Source organism: Chiloscyllium plagiosum, chromosome 9, assembly GCF_004010195.1.
Source record: "Chiloscyllium plagiosum isolate BGI_BamShark_2017 chromosome 9, ASM401019v2, whole genome shotgun sequence".
In the NCBI taxonomy this organism is placed as follows: Eukaryota; Metazoa; Chordata; class Chondrichthyes; order Orectolobiformes; family Hemiscylliidae; genus Chiloscyllium; species Chiloscyllium plagiosum.
The window spans coordinates 45982542-46002140 of NC_057718.1; the positions used below are offsets into that span (position 1 = coordinate 45982542).

The following is a 19599-nucleotide window of genomic DNA, read 5'->3' on the forward strand; positions in this document are numbered from 1 at the left end:
TTCAGAAGATCACAATAACCAAGGTTTTATATGGTTTACACACTTAAAGGATAATTCAGGAGAAATACGCAGACAGTTATTTCACTCAAGTCATGAAGCAAGAGCCAGTGTATTTGACATAGGATGTGGAACAGAAACAATTTTATTACAACAAAATACAATTTGCAGATAGTGCAATAGTTCCAGGAGTGATAGAGAACCATCATCATCATGTAGATGCACAGACATGGGACAAGAGTCAGGCAGCTAACCTACTTCAAGGATGCATGTTGACATTTTAAATCTCACAATGAGGAACAGAGTACTATAAACAATGATGATGATGCAAAGAGAGGTAAGAAGGCAATTTGGGAGGAAACAAATAATCTGCAAAGGGATTTAGATAAGTTGTGAGTGGGCAAAATATTGGCAGATAAAGTAGATATTGTTTCCTTTGGCATAAAGAATAGAAAAATGGAATATTATTTCAATGGAGTGAAACTTCAGAATGCTGCAATATAGAGGAATCTGGCTGTTGTTATATACAAATCATAAAAAGTTAGCATGCAAAAACAACAATCACTTAAGAAGTTAATGCAATTCTGACCTTTATTGAAGGAGTAATTGATTATAAAAAGAGGAAAGTCTTGATACATTTGTACACAACATTGGAGTGACTACACAGAGAATAGTGTGTATTGATTTTTATCTCCTTACTTAAATAAACATGTTAGAACATTGGAAGCTGTCCAAAGAAGGCAATTCAATCAGCTGATTTTTGGAATAAATGAGTTACTAGTGAAGAAACATTGAGCAGGTTTGGGTCTTTGCTCATTGGAGATAAGAAGAATGAGAGGTGATCTTATTGAAACTTTTAGTGTTCTGAAGGATCTTGACAGGGTAGATTCTAAGAGGAGGTTTCCTCTCATGGGACTACCTAGATTAGCAGTCACAGTTTCAAGGTCTCCCATTTGAGATGAGGATGAATTTTGTCTCATCAGAGAGTCATTACTCTTTGGAATTTGTTTCCATGGAAAGCAGTGGAGGTTAAATAATTGAGTATGTTCAAGGCTGAGTTAGATGGCTTTTGATCAACAAATGAGTTAAGGGTGATTGGGATAAGGCAATTAAGTGCAGTTAAGACTATAATCAGATCAGCCTGACCCTATCAACCAGGCGTAGACAAGCAGGAGGCTGGAAGAACACAGCATCAGGAGGTGGAGAAGTTGATGTTTTGGGTGTAATCTTTCTTCAGGACTGGGGGTGGGTGTAATAAAGGGAGCTGTAGATAAAGGGGAGGGGTGCAATGATGAGTTTGGCATAGATGATCACAGGTAGAGGGTATGACCTGGCTGGTCGATAGGAGTAATGAATCTGGTTGGTAGCTGGAAGGAAGGGTTAATCAGAGGAATGGAAGTGAGGGGGAGGGGCTGGGAAGGGAGGTTATTTAAAATTGGATACTCAATGTTGAGTCCTCTGGGCTGTAGGCTGCCTAGGTGGAAGGTAAGGTGTTCCTTCAATTTGCAGTCTGATCTGCTGTGGCAATGGAGGAGGCCAAGGATGGCCATGTTGGAAAGGGAGTGGGAAGAGGAATTAAAATGGGTAGTGACTGGCAGGTCTGGCCTGCCCCTATTCCTACCTCACCACCCCCCCCACCCCACACCATTATCTGCAGGTCCTTTTACACCCACCCCTAGTCCTCCAGAAGGCTTACATGTGAAATGTTGACTTTTCCATCTCCTGATGCAGCCTGGCTGGCTGTGTTCTTTCAGCCTCTTGCTTGTTTACTTTGGATTCTAGCATCTGCAGTTTTTTGTGCTATCAATTGGGGAGCAGGCTGAATGGCCTGCTCCTGTTCCTTATAATCTTATGATCAGGTATGTGTACCTAGACAAACCTGTGTTCAGACAGTCAGCCTACTCATCCCTCTGAGGTCTCCCTATCCTTCCCATGATGCCCCCAGCTTTCACCAAGCCAACACCCCTGCCAAATCTCCAGGCTTCTTACCTCTTGCCTCAACCTGCTATCTTCCTGTCCACCCCTTGCATCTCCTATTTGCTTTCAACTCTCTCTGGATCCCAAGATTGAATTCCAAACAGAGGCCCTGGATCAACTGTCCAATTCCAATCAATGCTTTCCTCTTGGTTTGGGCAAACCATTCCTCTCCGATGGTAAGGTGGACTCACTTCACTCCCTAAAGCCTGCATTCCATTCTCCCAATTTCTCTTATTCCAATGATGCAAGCTCCAACAGGATGCAACCACTAGACACCTATTCCCATTCCCTTCCCATTCTGCAGGGATGTTCCCTCCAGGACACCTTGGTCCTCTCCTTCTCCAGTCATGACACTTCCACAGCACCTCTGGATGCAATAACAGAAGATGTAACTCCTGTGTTTACTTCCTCCATCCTCACTACCCAAGACCCCAGACACAACTTTGCGTGGTGGCCCCAGCCTTCACCAACCCACCAAGCCATTTACCTGTACTTCACTCCAGCTACTCTGTGGCATTCGCTGCTCACAGTGTGGTCTCCTCCACATTGGGTAGATGAAGCGCAGAGCGGGCGATCACTTTGTAGAATACTTATGTTCTGTTCACTAAAATGACATTGAGCTGTGAGTTACCTGTCATTTTCCACTGTGTTCCATGGTCAACATCTCTGTCTCAAGCTTGCTGCAGTGCTCCAGCGAAGCTCAGCATATGCTGGAAAAACAGCACCTCATTTTCTGTTCAGGACCCTGCAGCCTTCAGGAGTCAATATCAAGTTCAATAATTTTAGAGCACACTAGGCCTTCTCATCAGATGGGCTGCTACCATAAACAACCCTTTATCAGCTACTTATGGTCCCAGTTAGCAGCAATTAATTCTCCCAGGCTGACCTTTACCCATTCCTTTGTCTGTCCAACTGTTGTTCTCTCTTTTGGGCTCCATCTCCACCTATCATTTACTTCCCACCTTGATACTAATCCTTTCCTAGCTACAATCAGTTCAGGTCTAGTGATCCTTTTTCAGAAACATTAATACTGTTTTCTCTCGACAGATGTTACCAGACCTACTGATTTTCTCTTACAATTTCTGTCTTTGTTTCTGATTTCCAGCATCTGCGTTCTTTGCTTTTTTTTCCTCACTTCACACTCCATCTGGGTGTGGGCTTGCAGCTTTCTCTCGATTGCTCCTCATCTGACTGGAAGCTAATCTGATCTGTTCCCAGGACGACCATTCCCACCGTAGAACACACCAGATGGCCGCCTCCTTGAAAGACTGCAAATTCCCCTCCCATGTGGTTGATGATGCCCTCCAGTGCATCTCATCCACTTCCCGCACCTCTGTCCTTGAACGCCACCCCTCCAATTGCAACAAGGACACAACCCCCCCCCCCCCCCAGTCCTCACCTTCCACCCCACCAACCTCCATATACATCGTATCATCCTCCGCTATTTCTGCTACCTACAAACAGACCCCACCACCAGAGATATATTTCCCTCCCCACCCCTATCTGCTTTCACCAAAGACCATTACCTCCGTGAATACCTCGTCAGGTCCATGCCCTATAACAGCCCACCCTTAACTCCTGGAACCTTGCCCTGCCACTGCAGGAATTGCAAAACCTGCACCAACACCTGCTCCCTATCTCTGTCCAAGGCCCCAAAAGAGCCTTCCACATCCATCAAAGTTTCACCTACATTTCCACAAATTTACTGTATCTGTTGCAGTGTCCTCTATATTGGGGAGACAGGACGCCTACTTGCAGAGCAGTTCAGCGAACAACTCCTGGACATCCGCACCAATCAACCTCACCACTCCATGGCCGAACATTTCAACTCTGCCAAGGGCATGCAGGTCCTGGGCCTCCTCCACCGCCATTCCCTTACCACCCGACACCTGAAGGAAGAATGTTTCATCTTCCACCTAAGGATCCTCCAACCCCATGGCACCAATGTGGATTTTACCAGTTTCCTCATTTCCCTTCCACCCACCTTACCCCAGTTCCAACCTTCCAGCTCAGCACCGCCCTCATCACCCGTCCCATCTATCCGCTCCACCCTCCTCTCTGACTTATCACCTTTACTCCACCTATTGCATTCTCAGCTACCTCCCCCAGCCCCACCCTTCCTCCCATTTATCTCTCCACTCCCAAGGGTCCCAGCCTCATTCCTGATGAGGGGCTTTTGCCCAAAACATCGATTTTCCTGCTCCTCATATGCTGCCTGGCCGGCTGCGCTTTTCCAGCACCACTCTCTTGGCACTAATGTCCAGCATCTGCAGTACTCACTTTTGCCTAGCTAATCTGATCAGTTAGCTCAGGAAACAGTAGTAATGTTACAGGCATGCTATAGAATTCCTATGTTCTAGTTCCTCTTGCTGTACTCGGCTCCCATTCCTGGCAAGTGACATATGTCAATATTTAGACAAGTATATTATAGAGAAGTGGCTTCATTCAACAAGAAGCAAAATTGTAACATAGCACAGGCTCAGTCAACAAGGAGCAGCACCTGATCTTGTAGACAGTCTTCATTTTACTTTCAGAAAGATGGAATTATTGGTCTCCTGAGCACCTTGGAGGACTCTTCACTTGAGGATTATTCTGAAACAACGAAAACCTCTTATGAATAAAATCTGTCGAAGGTCAGAATGGATAAAGCTCTATAATGTTCATACTTTCCATATATTACAATTCACTGTTGTAATGAAAGCAAAAAAAAATGTCACTGTGATACTGAAATCAGCACTTATGACCCAGACTAAAACATTGTTGCGTGAAGTTATTAATGTTTGGCTTCTTCCTTTATCCAACTTTGTCTGCAGAGAATATCAACATTAATTCAATGAGAACACACTGGTTATGATATTCCAGGTCTGCAACTTTTACCAAAATATAAATTGCATTTTTATTATTTGCAAACTATTGGGCTATTATTTAATGGGAACAACTATTTCTTCAACATTTTGATAATGTAACTATTTCTTAATTTTTGGGATTGATATTGATTTTCTAAAGGATCATTGATCATGCATATTGGTATTTCAAAGAAGCAAAGTTTTAACCAATAGCTTATGATAGCTTCCTAGGATGAATGAGAAATCATTTTTGCCTAATTTTCATAATCATTCCTATAAATCATATATTTTTGTTAAGCTCTTGATAAGCACAAGACCCATTTTGATGAGTAACAGCTTAACTTTGTTGTTGTACCTGAAGTGGCAGCTAAATGAAGTAATTGAAAAGATTGTGAGAAATTTGGTTGCTTGCTTATCAAAGTAATTATTTTTATTAGTTAAGGTTTCATTGAAGAACCAAGAATAAGTCAGTAAATAATTTTTCCAGATCTTGCATTACTTTAATGCGGGGGCCATAGGGATTTGCTTGAGGTTCCCTCCAGAAGGATAAGTAATCCTAATTCTTCCATATTTCATAATGTTTTTTGGCCTTCCCTGATCAACTCTCGCTGGAAGGCAGGTTTCAGAACTGGCCTGACACTGGGAGTCAGACTTTCCTAGAGGAGGCACGAATTGAAAAATTTTGAATGGAGAACCGATCCCTGGTGGGAACAATAAGCAGCTAATTAGGACCTTAATTGGCTAATGAAGGGTCTACTGTTAGATCAGAGGCAGCCAACCTCAGAAATGGGTCACATAAATTGCAGTTTGACAGCCATTTCTGTGGCTGCTGGTTATAAGTTCAAACAAAGTGATGACGAATCAATTTAAACATGCTGAGTGAGTGGGCAAGGTCAAGGCAGATGGGATATAATATAGAAAACATGAAGGAAAAACGGAAATGCAGGTCAGTTTTAAAATGGTGAAAGGTTGGGAAGTGTTGATGTCCAAAGGCACTTGGATGTCTTGTTTATAAATCATTGAAGGCTAACATGCTATTGGGGCAAACAAAATTGGGAAGGTAAATATACTGTCCTTTACTGCAAGAGGATTTGAGTACAGGAGAAAAGAACTCTTGCTGCAGCTGTGCAACAAGAATGCTGCACCCAAAGGGAACATAACAAGAGTTTGAGAGACTATTTCCTATGTCATGATTGTCCTATGAGGAGAGATTGAAAGACTGTGCTCGTATTCTGTCAAGTTTAGAACAATGAGAAGTGATGTCATTGACGTATACAAAAATTCTTACAATACTGAACAAGGTAGATGCAATAAGGATTTACTCCTTTGTTGAGAGAACTAGGACCAGGAGACAATCTCAGAATAAGCGATAGGACAGTTAACATGAAAATGAGGAGGATTATATTCACTTAAGGGGTGGTGAATCCTTAGAATTCTCTACCTCAGAAAGTTTGCTCCATTGTTTGGTATTTTTAAGCCAAAAATTGTTAGATTGGTTGATATTTAAGAAAGGGATAGTGCAGGAAGGTGCCTTGGAGGCAGAAGGTCAGCCACAATCTATTTGAATGGCATAGCAGGTTTGAGCATCTTCCTCCAGTTCCTATTTCACATGCTTTTACTGCAACATAAATGGCCTGTTAGTGAGGGGAGACTGGAGACCAGAGACCTACATAACTCTACCTTCATAAATATTGTTGGCAGATGGAAGTGGGATATCCAGCTGCACAACCACCACTTTTTCTCGATAATTTGGTTCCTATTGTTTTGACCTGTGTCAAGTTGCTAAAATCTGACCCTGTGCAGCCCTGCTACCAATTTGGTTGATATTTAAGTGACTTCTTCAGACCCTGACATTAAAGTATTAATGAAGTGCTTGATGTCCTGTGATGGGTGGCTCTATTGCTATCAAAAGGCCAGTATTTTGGTGGCAGACACAAGTATGTGTGGAATGCAGTAAAAAGCACTCAAATGCGATTTTAGCCACATACTCAAAGTGTTTAATTCAGGTCTCTCGAGTTGTCAGATGTTTTGATATATTAGTATACCAAGTTAATATATTTGCAAAGTAAACATAATTTGATGTCTGCCAGCCACTAAGTTGATATGACTCATATTCATTTTTCAACAGACTCAAATAAATGCAGAACGCTGGATTTGACTATGGACCTCAGAAGTGAGAAGTTAGTATGCTAAATTAAATGGTACAATCCATTAAAAAATGTAAAAGTATGGTAAAAGAAAATTGGTATTACTGAAGAGCATTCATATTTAAAACCATACACTGCAATATTCTAAAACTTCTTTATTCAAGTTAGAGGTCAAAAGGTAAAAGAGATTTAGATGCCCATCATCATGAATATTTTAAAGGATATAACTTCCTTCTGTTGTTAAGAGATCTATGTGTTGACCCTATTTGTTTCTTCAGGGTAAGACGGTGGCTGACTGATGAATACAAAATAATTATCAGACAAAAGGCATTGAAGCTTAGAGGAAGACAAGGCAACCTACTTTGGTTTCTTTGTTCAGTACCTGGAGAATCAAAGGAAAACAGACACTTGCTGAAAGGGAGTAGAAATGCACTGGAACAGAAACTATTGTTCTTCTTGATGCTGTGGAAATAATGAGAGAGCAAGTAAGTTTCGGAAGGTTGAAGCCATGAATTGTCGCATAATGTGGAATATAATTTTCCATGTGTATAATATTTAGTTTTCACTTAGTTTGCAGGTCTTACTGAAAATACATCCTTCAGTTTTGACTAATGTTTAATGTAAGGATAATTAGAGGGAAGTGGAAAATGTCAACACACTAGCTTGCCTTTGCTGCAGAGGACGGTAATGTGAACTTTTCCTAAGACAAATTCTTTCATCGCCCCGTTAGACCGAGCACTTTAATGAGAAGCCAGTTTCAATGCAATACAAACCCCTTGTGACTGCTGAAGGGAGGCTGATTATATTGTAAATGCATTTTTATAGAATACAAATATATTTGCCCAGTTGAAATAGTGCCATTGGAGCAATTATCAATGTTAGAAACACACAGTGCAAAAAGAGTTTGAATATTCATTTAAAATTAATTGAAAAAAGTAAGAGAATGTTCTGAACTCTATTTGCAGTGAAAGTGGGCCAGATTTTTTAAAAATCTGTTTTCTATATTACTGCCTTAGGTACAAAGAAACAAATTTGATGCAAAAAATCCATAAGAAGGGAAATACAACATTTGGATTTTAAACTGGTTAAACTGGTGATGCAGTATGTCTCATTATACAGTTAATGTGTTCTAAAGAGCAGGTGTTGAACAAGTATACAAGTTAACAATGTAAAGATAATGGACTGATGATGGACAGTCGTCAATCATATTCATTGCAGTATCAAAAGCGACAGCTCTGTGCGTACAGACTTAATGGTGTATTTACCTGGGATGCAACACATTGTATCAACCGTCAGAATCCACATTGTTTTTTCCTGATGTCTCATTTTTGTCAAATGAACCAGGCAATTGTGCACCCCTTGAATCCAACACCTAACCAATTTACAGTAACAAACACAGAGAATGCTGAAGAAACACAGCAGATCTGGCAAATCTGTGAAGAGAGAAACAGAATTCATGTTCTAAAGATGTCATATCAGATTTGCAACATTAGCACTGTTTCTTTCTCCACAGGTGCAGCCAGACCTGCTGAGCTTCTCCAGCATTCTGTCTTGTTTCAGATTCCTGCCTCCACAGTATTTGCTATTCTTAATCAAATTACACTCTATATAATTTCTGTTCACAATAATTTAACACATAAATGACATTCACACCATTCTAGCATGAGCTTTTATACATAAATATTATATTCTTTAGAATGTGAAGCAATGAGCTTTGCCTTTGCACACAGCATACTGTATGCTGCTGAACATAATAACTGCCAGGTGCCTATTGTCAATTCATGTTTTGGCTGTGTATAATATGAATGTGAGGCCATGACAAAAATGTCCATCTTTTTTGAAGAAAAATAATCAATGTCATTTATTAATAATAGTTACAGTGGTGAATGTTTGGCACAGAAATGAAAGAGAAAGAGAAACATAGTGATACATGTCCAAGAACCTAACATAAACACCAAATTTAATGTTAGAGATCTCTGAGAAAATTGCAATCAGTGCAGACTGTCCTTGGTGCTATGAGGCCCATGTTCTGCATATACTAATGGCATCAGAGTGTCACAGTAAGCCAAGCCTCACACTGCAATCCCTTCAGCCAAAATGCATCCTCCATTCCATAGGAAAGCTGCAGCAAACATCCTCCCATGCGGCCAACTTCTCTCTCTTAGGCTCATAATTGTTGTCTTAGACTATGTAGTCACCAACCTCACTCTCATTCTGCTAAAAGATTAGATTAGATTCCCTATAGTGTGGAAACAGGCCCTTCGGCCCAACCAGTCCACACTGACCCTCCAAAGAGTAACCCACTCATTTCCCTCTGACTAATGCACCTAGCACTATGGGCAATTTAGCATGGCCAATTCACCTGACCTGCACATCTTTGGACTGTGGGAGGAAACCCATGCAGACACAAGGAGAATGTGCAAACTCCACACAGACAGTCACCCGAGGCTGGAATCAAACCTGGGACCTTGGTACCATGAGGTAACTGTGCCAACCACTGAGCCACCATGGGCATTGCTTGGTGTTATCTCATCTCAGGAGTATTTGCAATATTACCAGGATTTGTTGTGTATTCACCAGTTTTTAGCATTCTTTTAAATATTGATTTCCCTCCCTGCAGTGCAGAGATGATGCTAGTTCTGTGTCTGCAACGGGTTTATTTATTGTCATAGAGTCATAGAGATGTCCAGCAAGGAAACCGATCCTTTTGAACCAACTCGTCCATGCCAACCAAATATCCTAACCTAATCTCGACCCATTTGCCAACACTTAGCTCATATCCCTTTAAACCCTTCCTATTCATATACCCATCCAGATGCCTTTCAAATGTTGTAATTGTTACCAGCCTCAACCACTTCCCTAGCAGCTCATTTCATGCATGCATCACTCTCTGCTTGAAGAAGTTGCCCCTTAGGTCCCTTTTACATCTTTTCCCTCTCACCCTTAACCTATGCCCTCTAGTTCTAGACTTCTCCACCCCAATGAAAAGACCTTGTCTATTTACCCTATCCATGCCCCTCATGATTCTATAAACTTTGGTACCGAAGTGTCTAGTTTAATAACAGAAGGGGAGTGGCCAGTTTTCCCAGTTCAAGCTTATCCCAGTTTGTTTTAGCTGTAGCAGTTACAAGATATGTGAGTCCAGAAGAGTAGCAAGTTTCAGTAAAGAATTCCTCTGACTTTCTCTGAAATCTCTCTAGATGTCGTTCCCTCCTGTCTGTGAGAATCTGTGTTTGAATTTATCTTTCTGCCAAGGGGTGTGTTTATGGGATGTTACTGTATTGGGACAGTTAATCAGTAAGAGTTACTTAGAGGTCAGTTAAGTTTTCTAATAGTTAGGTTATTCTAAATTCTGCTTTCTTTTGTTCATGCTTCAACTGTAGTGTTTAAATAAATTCTATTTTTCTTAAAGCTAAATGGTTTGACTAGCTGGATTACACCTATCCTTAAAATAAGAAGGTAGGGTCAAGGTTACCTTAAAATATTTTAAGGGGGTCTGACCTAGTCCATAACATCTAAGTAAAGATATATACTAAGTGACCAGCTCTGGGGGAAAATAAATTTAAAACACATCTCTGGAGGTTCAGAGATGGTGAGAAGGGTGTGGGTTGCTGACTGAATCTGAGGAAGGAGGCCATTGCAGAATGGGCCAGGTGAATAACTCATTCAAATTACGCTAAGTGTGAATGGCACAGTGGCTCAGTGGTTAACATTGTTGCCTCACTGCTTCAGGGACCTGTGTTCCATTCCCTTCGTGACTGTGTAGAGTTCACATATTGTCCAGGGAGCAACCACCTCATTGGGGGTTTTCTAACAGATCCCCTAATAGCAGTTGGGAGATTGAAGAACTCATAGGCTGGCAGATTTTGGAACAGTGCAGATATAGCAGGGTTGTTGTTATGGGTGACTTTAACTTTCCCAATATTGACTAGAATCTCCTTAGTGCAGATGGTTTGGATGGAGCCGTTTTTGTCAGATGTGTTCAGAAGGGTTTCCTTACTCAGTATGTATAACAGGCTGGCGAGGGGAGAGGTCATTTTGGATTTGGTGCTCGGCAATGAGCCAGGACAGGTATCAGATCTCGCGGTGGGAGAACACTTTGGTGATAGTGACATCAACTGACCAAAGCTATGGAGAGGGAAAGGAGCAGTTACCATGGCAAGATATTTAATTGGGGAAAAGGAAATTATGACGCTATCAGGCAGGAGTTGGGAAGTACAAATTGGGATCAATTGTTCCACAGAAAGGGCACAACAGACAAATGGAAACTGTTTAAGGAACAGTTGTCATGAGTGATGCATAAATTTGTTCCTCTGAGACAGGCAAGAAGGGGTAAGATTAAGGAGCCTTGAATGACGAGAACAGATGAGCTTCTCGTCAAAAGGAAGAAGGCAGCTTAAGTAAGGTGGAGGAAGCAAGGATATAGCACAGCTTTAGAGGATTACAGGCTTACTAGAAAGGAACTCAAAAATGGACTGAAGAGAGCCAGGAGAGAGCACAAAAAAGGCTTTGTGGGAAGGATTAGGGAGAACCCAAAGGTATTTTACTCATACGTGAGGAATAACAGAATGATCAGGGAGAAGGTAAGGCTGGTCAGGGATAGCATAGGGAACTTGTGCGTGGAATCTGAACAGATAGGAGAAGCCCTAAATGAGTTTTTTGCTTCAGTTTTCACTAAGGAAAGGGACCTTGTTGTGAATGAGAACTTTGAGGAACCGGGAAGCAGGCTTGAACAGATCGAGATTGAAGAAGTTGATGTGCTGGAAATTTTGGCAAACACTGATTGATAAGTCCCTAGGGCCAGACCAAATTTATCCTAGGTTGCTCCAGGAAGTGAGAAAGGAGGTTGCTAAGCTGCTGGCAAACATATTTGCTTCCTCACTCTCCACTGGAGTCGTATCAGAGGATTGGAGGGAGGCAATTGTAGTTCCTCTTTTCAAGAAGGGGAATAGGAAAATTCCTGGCTGTGCTAACTTACCCCATTAGTAGCCAGGGATGTGCAAACTATGTGGATTAGCTGTGGTAAATGCAAGGTTATGGGGTTAGGGTGGGGGGTCTGGATCTGGATGGGATGCTCTTCAGAGGATCAGTCAGACCAGTCAGTCTTACATCTGTGATCAGCAAGGTTTTGGAAAAAATTCTGAGGGATAGTATTTATGACTATTTGGAAAAGCATAATGTGATTAAAAACAGTCAGTGTGGCTTTGTGATGGGTGGGTCATGCCTCACAAATCTTATTGAGTTTTTTGAGGAGGTGATAGTGACAAGACAGGTTGATGAAGGTTAGGCAGTGGATGTGGTGTATATGGACTTCAGCAAGGCATTTGGTAAGGTTCCTCATGGTAGGCTCATTCATAAAGTCAGGAGGTATGGGATACAGGGAGATTTGGCTGTATGGATTTAGAATTGATTGGCTGACAGAGGCAGAGAGGGTTGTTAATGGAAAGTATTCTGCCTGGAGGATGTGGTGAGTGGTGTCCCGCAGGACACTGTTCTTGGGCCTCTGCTCTTTGTAGTATTTATAAATGACGTGGATGAGGAGGTTGAGGGGTGGGTTAGTAAGTTTGCTGATTACACAAAGGTTGGAGGTGCCATTGATAGTATCGAGGGCTGTTGCAGGCTGCAGAGCGACATAGACAGGATACAGAGTTGGGCTGAGAAATGGCAGATGGAGGTCAACCTGGATAAATGTGAAATGATGCATTTTGGAAGGTCGAACTTGAATGCTGAATATAGGTTTAAAGACGGGATTCTTAGCAGTGTAGAGGAACAGCAGTATCTTGGTGTTCAAGTGCATAAATCTCTCAAAATTGCCACCCAAGGGGATTGGGTTGTTAAGAAAACATATGGTGCTTTGGCTTTCATTAACAGGGGATCAAGTTTAAGAGCTGTGAGGTTTTTCTGCAGCTCTACAAGTCCCTGGCGAGGCCACACTTGGAATATTGTGGTCGCCCTATTATAGGAAAGATATGGAGGCTTTAGAGAGTGTGCAAAGAAAGTTTACCAGGATGCTGCCTGGACTGGAGGGCTTGTCTTACGAAGAAAGTTTGACTAAGCTCGGACTTTTCTGTCTGGAGAGAAGGAGGAAGAGAGGTGACCTGATCGAGGTGTATAAGCTAATGAGAGGCATGGATAAAGTTGATAGCCAGAGACTTTTCCCCAGGGCAGGATTGACTTCCACGAGGGTTCATAGTTTTAAGGTGTTAGGAGGAAAGTATCGAGGAGATGTCTGAGGTAGGTTCTTTTCGCAGAAAGTTATGAATGCATGGAATGCATTGCCAGCAGTGGTGGTGGAAGCTGAGACATTAGGGACATGCACATGGATAGCAGTGAATTGAGGGGTGTGGAGGTTAAGTTATTTTATTTTAGATTAGGATTAATCCTCGGCACAACATTGTGGACTGAGGGGCCTGTTCTGTGCTGTACTTTTCTATGTTCTATATCTGTGTGGGTTCCCTCTGGGTGCTCCAGTTTCCTCCCACAATCCAAAGGTGTACAGGTTAGATGGATTGGCTGTGCTAACTTACCCCATTAGTAGCCAGGGATATGCAAACTATGTGGATTAGCTGTGGTAAATGTAAGGTTACGGGGTTAGGGTGGGGGGTCTGGGTCTGGGTGGGATGCTCTTCAAAGGATCAGTATAGGCTTGAAGGGCAAATAGCTTCTTTCCTGCCCTCTGTGGACCTGTCCCAAGAGTCGGGGCCTTGGGCCGACTGCTGTTAATGGTGTCACCACTGGACTAAAAGTTCAGTTAGTGCTTTGTGCTTATGTCGGGAGTGAGTTTTGCACAGTTGAGATATTTGTGACAATGTTCAAATGTGGAGATAGAAGCCAGTGCTTTCCACTTTCCTGTAACATATTTGCTTTCAGTTTGTGATAGTGGGTGTGGCATAAATGATTGGTCATTTATTTCATTCAATGTACTAAGACAGTACAGCTCAAATCATAGTTACTGACAAGCATTTTTTGCACTCCAGTTCAAATATGCAAGCACTGGCAGAGAATCTATCTTCACCATTAACATCTCAAACAGAGTTTGCTCTGTGTAATTGTCCATTCTCATTGTGCATCTTTGGACATAATTTCCAAAGATCCATGCTCTCTTCATATTTTGGACCAATTTTTTGATAAAAATCCTTGGTCTTGTGGAACAATGCCAATTTTTATTCATGTTAGCTGAAATCAAAAATGCATGAGTGACTTTGATATAGCGTACTGGTTTTACTTCAGCTGTTATCACTCTATAATTTAGAATTCAACATCAGGCATTGCAAATGGGCATTTGACCTTGTTAAGTGGCAAATTGTGTTTTGTAAGTTGAGTGAGCACTGTTAATGATCATTGACGGTATTCTCCTTTTCACTCCATGGACAACAAAGTTAGCAGGTAGGTTGAGATCCTCTTCACATCTGACAAGTAATTAATAAACAATCTTCTGAAATGTTCTACTTGCTAGAGCATTCTGCAGTACTAAAACACAACTTCATGTCTGACAAAAACCTGAAGATATTGGCTTTGGTTTGCTGGAGCCATCTGTTGAGAGCTCCATTGTATGTCAAGAAATGAAATGTTGCTGACCAGTTCTTGGATTGTAAGAGATGGATATTTTTCTAGGGTATTAGATGATAGTTTGCCACAATTTCATTGTGCAATGACTAGGTTTGATATCCATGCTGCTGAATTGATCAATCCTATTGTCTGTTTCTCGTCATTTCAGCTCCTGTGACCTTTCAGTATGGATTACAAACAGCAACTCTCAAAATTAGTGATACTGGTGGAATTGATGTGTTGTTGTAAAAGGTTTTCAATTGTAGAGTTTGCTGTTTAAATAGACACTTTTGCATGAACGTAGATAAGGAACTACACTAAGCTGCCTGCCATCTCATTTGAGCATCCCTTAAAATGAGCCGATGTTTTATCATTGGTTTTTATACATTACATTTCATATTTGACTTTCAGGAAGAGACTCCCTAGTTGTTGAAGAAATGGAGCTTTCAATGACCTACACCTCTTGTAAAATAAGTTATACTTTAAGCATGAGTTAAACTTTTTTCCTCATTGCATTGGGACATTGGATTGTGACTCAATGAGTATTCCCACAATTTGGGCACAGATCTTAAGGTATCTGACAATGATGGTTTAAGTATTGATGAGATTACTGAGGTCTCTTTGTTTATTACCCTTGAATTTGAACTGTTTGGGCAAGCTCTTTTTCTTATAATAAATGCTGACCTAGCCAGTGATACCTTCATCCCGTGAAAGAATAAAAGCAATCAGCGCATTCTTCCTCTTGTTGCTGCTGCTCTTCTTGCTGTTTAGATCGTAATGAGGGCTGGTTCATTCAAATGGCAGTCGTGAAGCATAAAATGACAAACACAAAATCCAGATGCCCTCTCAGGGCTGTACCTCAAAACTCCCTCTGGAATCCTTTAGGTGTTACAAATTGTTCGTTTTTTTTGTGTGTTTTTAATCAACTTTTTCAAATGTGTTATATCTGGAACAGGTAGGACTTGAACTTGGGTTTCCTTACCCACAAAAACTGCAAATTGTTCATTCAATGCTGTTCTCATTGGCAACATGGAATTCATTGAAAGAATGATGTCCCATGTCCAGGGAGCATGTTCCTTGTAACCAGTATCCAGTTTGTAACTTGACAACTGAATTGAAACCAAGGCAGCACAGAGGAATGATGCAGAATGCATGTGCCATGACTGTTGCTTGAATGTCAGAATCAAATCTGCAGGAAGTATTGCCTGCAGTCCCAAGCCAGTTACATGTTGAGGGAGTGGAATCTCTTTCTGATTGAGATACTATGCCGGTGTTGTGCAAAGCAATGCAGATATAGACAAAGGTACCTTGAATCTTGAGGAAGCCTGTTACATGCGGAAAACCTAATATTCCTTTCTCATCCTGTGCTCTTTGTCTGAGGACAAAATTATGTGTTCTCCTTGTAGAAATGCTTAGTAGCCTTTGATCCAATGATGAACTGTGATTAATGGTGATATGTCCCTAAAGCTATTTGGTATGTATGGCCTCTAGTGTAGTATCATCTCTCATCCCTCTTGTTACGGTATTACTGCTTCTCCTCTTTCTCCTTTAGCCCAAAGGCAGCTCTTTCAGATCAACTATGACCGCATAGGATAGCCAATTACAGTGTAACATCAGCACAGTCTTCTAGGCAGTGAGAATGAAATTCCTACGGTCAGACAAATGATGAAACAGCATCAAAACGTTCATCATCAGTCTGGAATGACAACCTACAACCATCATGTAAACAACGCGTTGCACCTTGAAATGAAACTGCTGAAGGCTTTACCTCTTGTTAATATTACAAATGGAGGGACAGATTACCATGGGTGGGACTTCACTTACCAAATTGCAAAAATGTTGCCCAAGAAGTGGAAGACCTGACTTTGAATGCATTATTCATGAAGTTAAGTAGCACTGGTATGTGCTTATGCTGCATAAGGAGCAGCCTGATCCAATATAGTGGGTGGGAATTTCTGATACAAAACCAGTGCCAAATTGAAGGGCTGCCGTTCATTTAGTGCATATATCAAGAGCACGTTATCATCAACTTTCTAAGCCAGTATCTTCCCTTTTCTGAAAATGGTACTGTATACATCATTTATTCATGATATTTACAGAATAATTGATTAAATAATCACCTGCAAACCACTCATGTAAAACTCCAGAATATATTTTAAAATGGAAATTTTCTATTTCACTCATTGCAAACGAGTGGCCGTAATGTTGTCCTCCACGTTGTATCTAAATCCTATTTTTTATAAACAGTGTAGTCTGTGACTGAATAAGAACACGAAAAATACAAACAAGAATAGACGATTTAGCCACTTGAACTTGCTTTCATTCAATGTCTAGTCTGATCATGATCTCAACTCCACTTTCCTGCCTATTTCCCATGACCGCCTTGTAGACCAAAAATCTAGCTCCGCCTTGAATGTATATTGTATTCAAGGACTCAACCTTTCCTACTATCGGAGGTAGAGCATTTCATAGATTAACCATCTTCTGACAGAAGAAATTCCTCCTAATCTCCATCTTAAATTGTCATCATCTCATTCCGTATTGCTCCATAAGAGAAAGTACCCTCTCAGTAAGCTCCCTCAGAATCTTATGTATTTCAACAAGGTCATCTCTCATTCTTCTACACTTGAATATATATCAGCCGAACTTGCTTAACCTTTCCTCAACAGGTGACCCCTTCATCCAAGGAAGCGACCAAATGAAACTTCTCTGAACTTCCTCCAAAGCAACAACATCTTTCCTTAATAAGGTCTCTGTGGGCTCATCAATACGTTGCATACTTGTAACAAGACCTCCCAACATTTGTACTCCATCCACCTAGCACAAAAAATACCAACATTCCAATTGCCTTCCCAATGACTTGTTGTACCTGAATGCTAACATTTTGTAATTCAGGTACAAGGATACCCAATTCTCTCATTTCTGCTAATACAGAGGACCCTCGCTTATCCGAAGGACACTGCGGGGAGTATTTTGTTTGGTTAATCGAACATTGGGTAATCGAATGCCGAATAACATACTTTAGCTGAGCATCGGGACCTTGCGATCTTATTCGGATAATCTGAAATTCGGATAATTGAATGCCGGATAATGGAGGTTCATGAGGGAACACAGATACACTTGAATGCTGTTATGAGTCCTTGGAAATCAATAATCCCAAATGACCAATGGCAATAGCTGAATTATAAGATTCACGTTTTAAGTCCTATTACAACAAACAATTATCAAAATATATCAGACAATATTTAACAGGCAATTAACATATTAAGCTTAAGACGAGGTATTTTCCAAGTAACTAAGCAACAAAATTGAGAAATGCCTTACAACACTCTTCACCAGGCACCACATTTCTGGCAAAGGTGCTGCATTGCAATAACAAGTCTAACGTTTTTGTCAGCTCATTAACAGACTTCCTTCTGCAAAACGTCCTGTACTTTTCAAAGGTTGTTCTAATCAGATTGAATTTTCTGAAACCAGCGTGCACCAATGAGGCCCACATGCGCACTGCTCTTTTTTTAATCTCTAAAAGTGACATTGATTCTGTTCCCTTCTTATTGGACAAACAAAGAACTCCTTACAAGAATCCCGGTTCTCCAAAGTATTTGCAATTTTTGTTTCTTCCGACAGCTGTAGGTTTCTCTCTCTTTACCTCATTCTTTATTGTAGACAAATCTTTGGAGTTCTTCCGTTGCTGATCATAAAGAAACCGACTCTCTTACTGCATCTGATCTTTCTTGTCAAACTTCCAGTGCAGGATCCTAAAAATCCGCTTGGAGCAGGAATCCTCTGAGAAAGCAGAGAAATCTCTGCAAAAGGTGAAATCTCTTACTTTCTCTGACATTATCTCCACATTCCAGTTAGTGTTTAAATGTCCTAAAGCTACTCAGTGTGTTCGGGAATGTGGGCTGAGCGAATGGGTGATTGAATGAATGTGTAAGGGAGTAGGTGGGTGAGGTGAGTGGGTAGCTGGGTAGAATGGCAGGTTGGTGAAGTGAAAGGTGAGGGATGTAGGTCACAGTTGGATTTTGTGACTGGTTGGCAACTTGGTAGGATGGTAAATGGACAGGACAGTTCGATGGCAGTTGGGTCAGATGGAAAGTGGATATGGTGGCTGTTGGGCCAGCTGATGGTGGGTAAATGGATCTTCAGTAGTCAGGGAGTGAGAAGAGTAGCAGGCTAGGGTTTGATTAGGGACAATGTGAATGATTAGGTGCCAGTCTTAGGAGTTAGACGTAACCCAAGAGTTATACCAGGATTTTTCTATTTAATATTTACCCTGAGTAACTATCCAGTAAAATATGTCGGAACTGGCTGATAAAGTTGGAAGCTTTCTTCAAGGGTCCCAGGAACAGGAGAATTGTCGATCAGTGGTTCAATTTCCTGGGAAGTACTCTCAGAGGGAGGCACATGGGATCTCGATGTATGTCTTGGTTCATGTGTCAGATCTCTTAAGAATTTAGAATGTCTTATATTCTGCTGTTATTTTTAAATATTATCAGCCATGATCCTATTGAATGACTCAAATAGTCTTGAGAGACCAAACGGCCTACTCCTGTTCTAATTTCTTATAGTCTTATTTATATTATTTCCAATTTAATACAGGCCGTTTTGCTATAACAGGTGTTTTGTTAATGCAAATTCGCTGTAACCCAACTGCCAAATTGGAGACACTGTTTCTAAAGTGCAAATTTTTAAACTGTGTGTTGCTGTAAGGTGATTACATTGCCAACACTTTAAGCATGGTTTCTAAAGCGCAATTTTTCTGTAATGTGGGGTTGCACAAGAACACAACCATTGCACTATAGAAGAACTACCTGTAGTGAAAGTTACAGCACTTTATGAAGTAGATAAAGGAGAGATGGTTTATCTGTAATTCAGATTGAGGACATTGGGAGGTGAAAAACTAAAGTGACACAACTCCCATCTAATAGGAAGATTTTATATGTCATAGAGTCATAAAGCACGGAAACAGGCCCTTCAGCCCAACTTGTCCCTGCCAACCAGGTTTCCTAAACTGAACTAGTCCCATTTGCCTGCGTTTGGCCCATATCCCTCTAAATCTTTCCTATTCATGTACCTGTCCA

The 19599-nt window shown here is 41.2% G+C and overlaps 1 long non-coding RNA gene across 3 annotated transcripts in view; it reads left to right on the top strand.

Annotated features, from left to right (window-relative positions):
* Positions 1-1462: 1462 nt before the first annotated feature.
* LOC122553220 overlaps positions 1463-19599 on the top strand; it is a 30007-nt gene continuing 11870 nt past the window's right edge. For 2 of the 3 annotated variants that reach the window (XR_006312638.1, XR_006312639.1), the window contains exons 1-4: positions 1463-1482; positions 4509-4607; positions 6949-7000; positions 7246-7452. This is a non-coding gene — a long non-coding RNA (uncharacterized LOC122553220). Of the gene's footprint in view, positions 1483-4508; positions 4608-4787; positions 4837-6948; positions 7001-7245; positions 7453-19599 lie in introns of all 3 variants that reach the window. The other variant, XR_006312640.1, reaches the window with a different exon arrangement.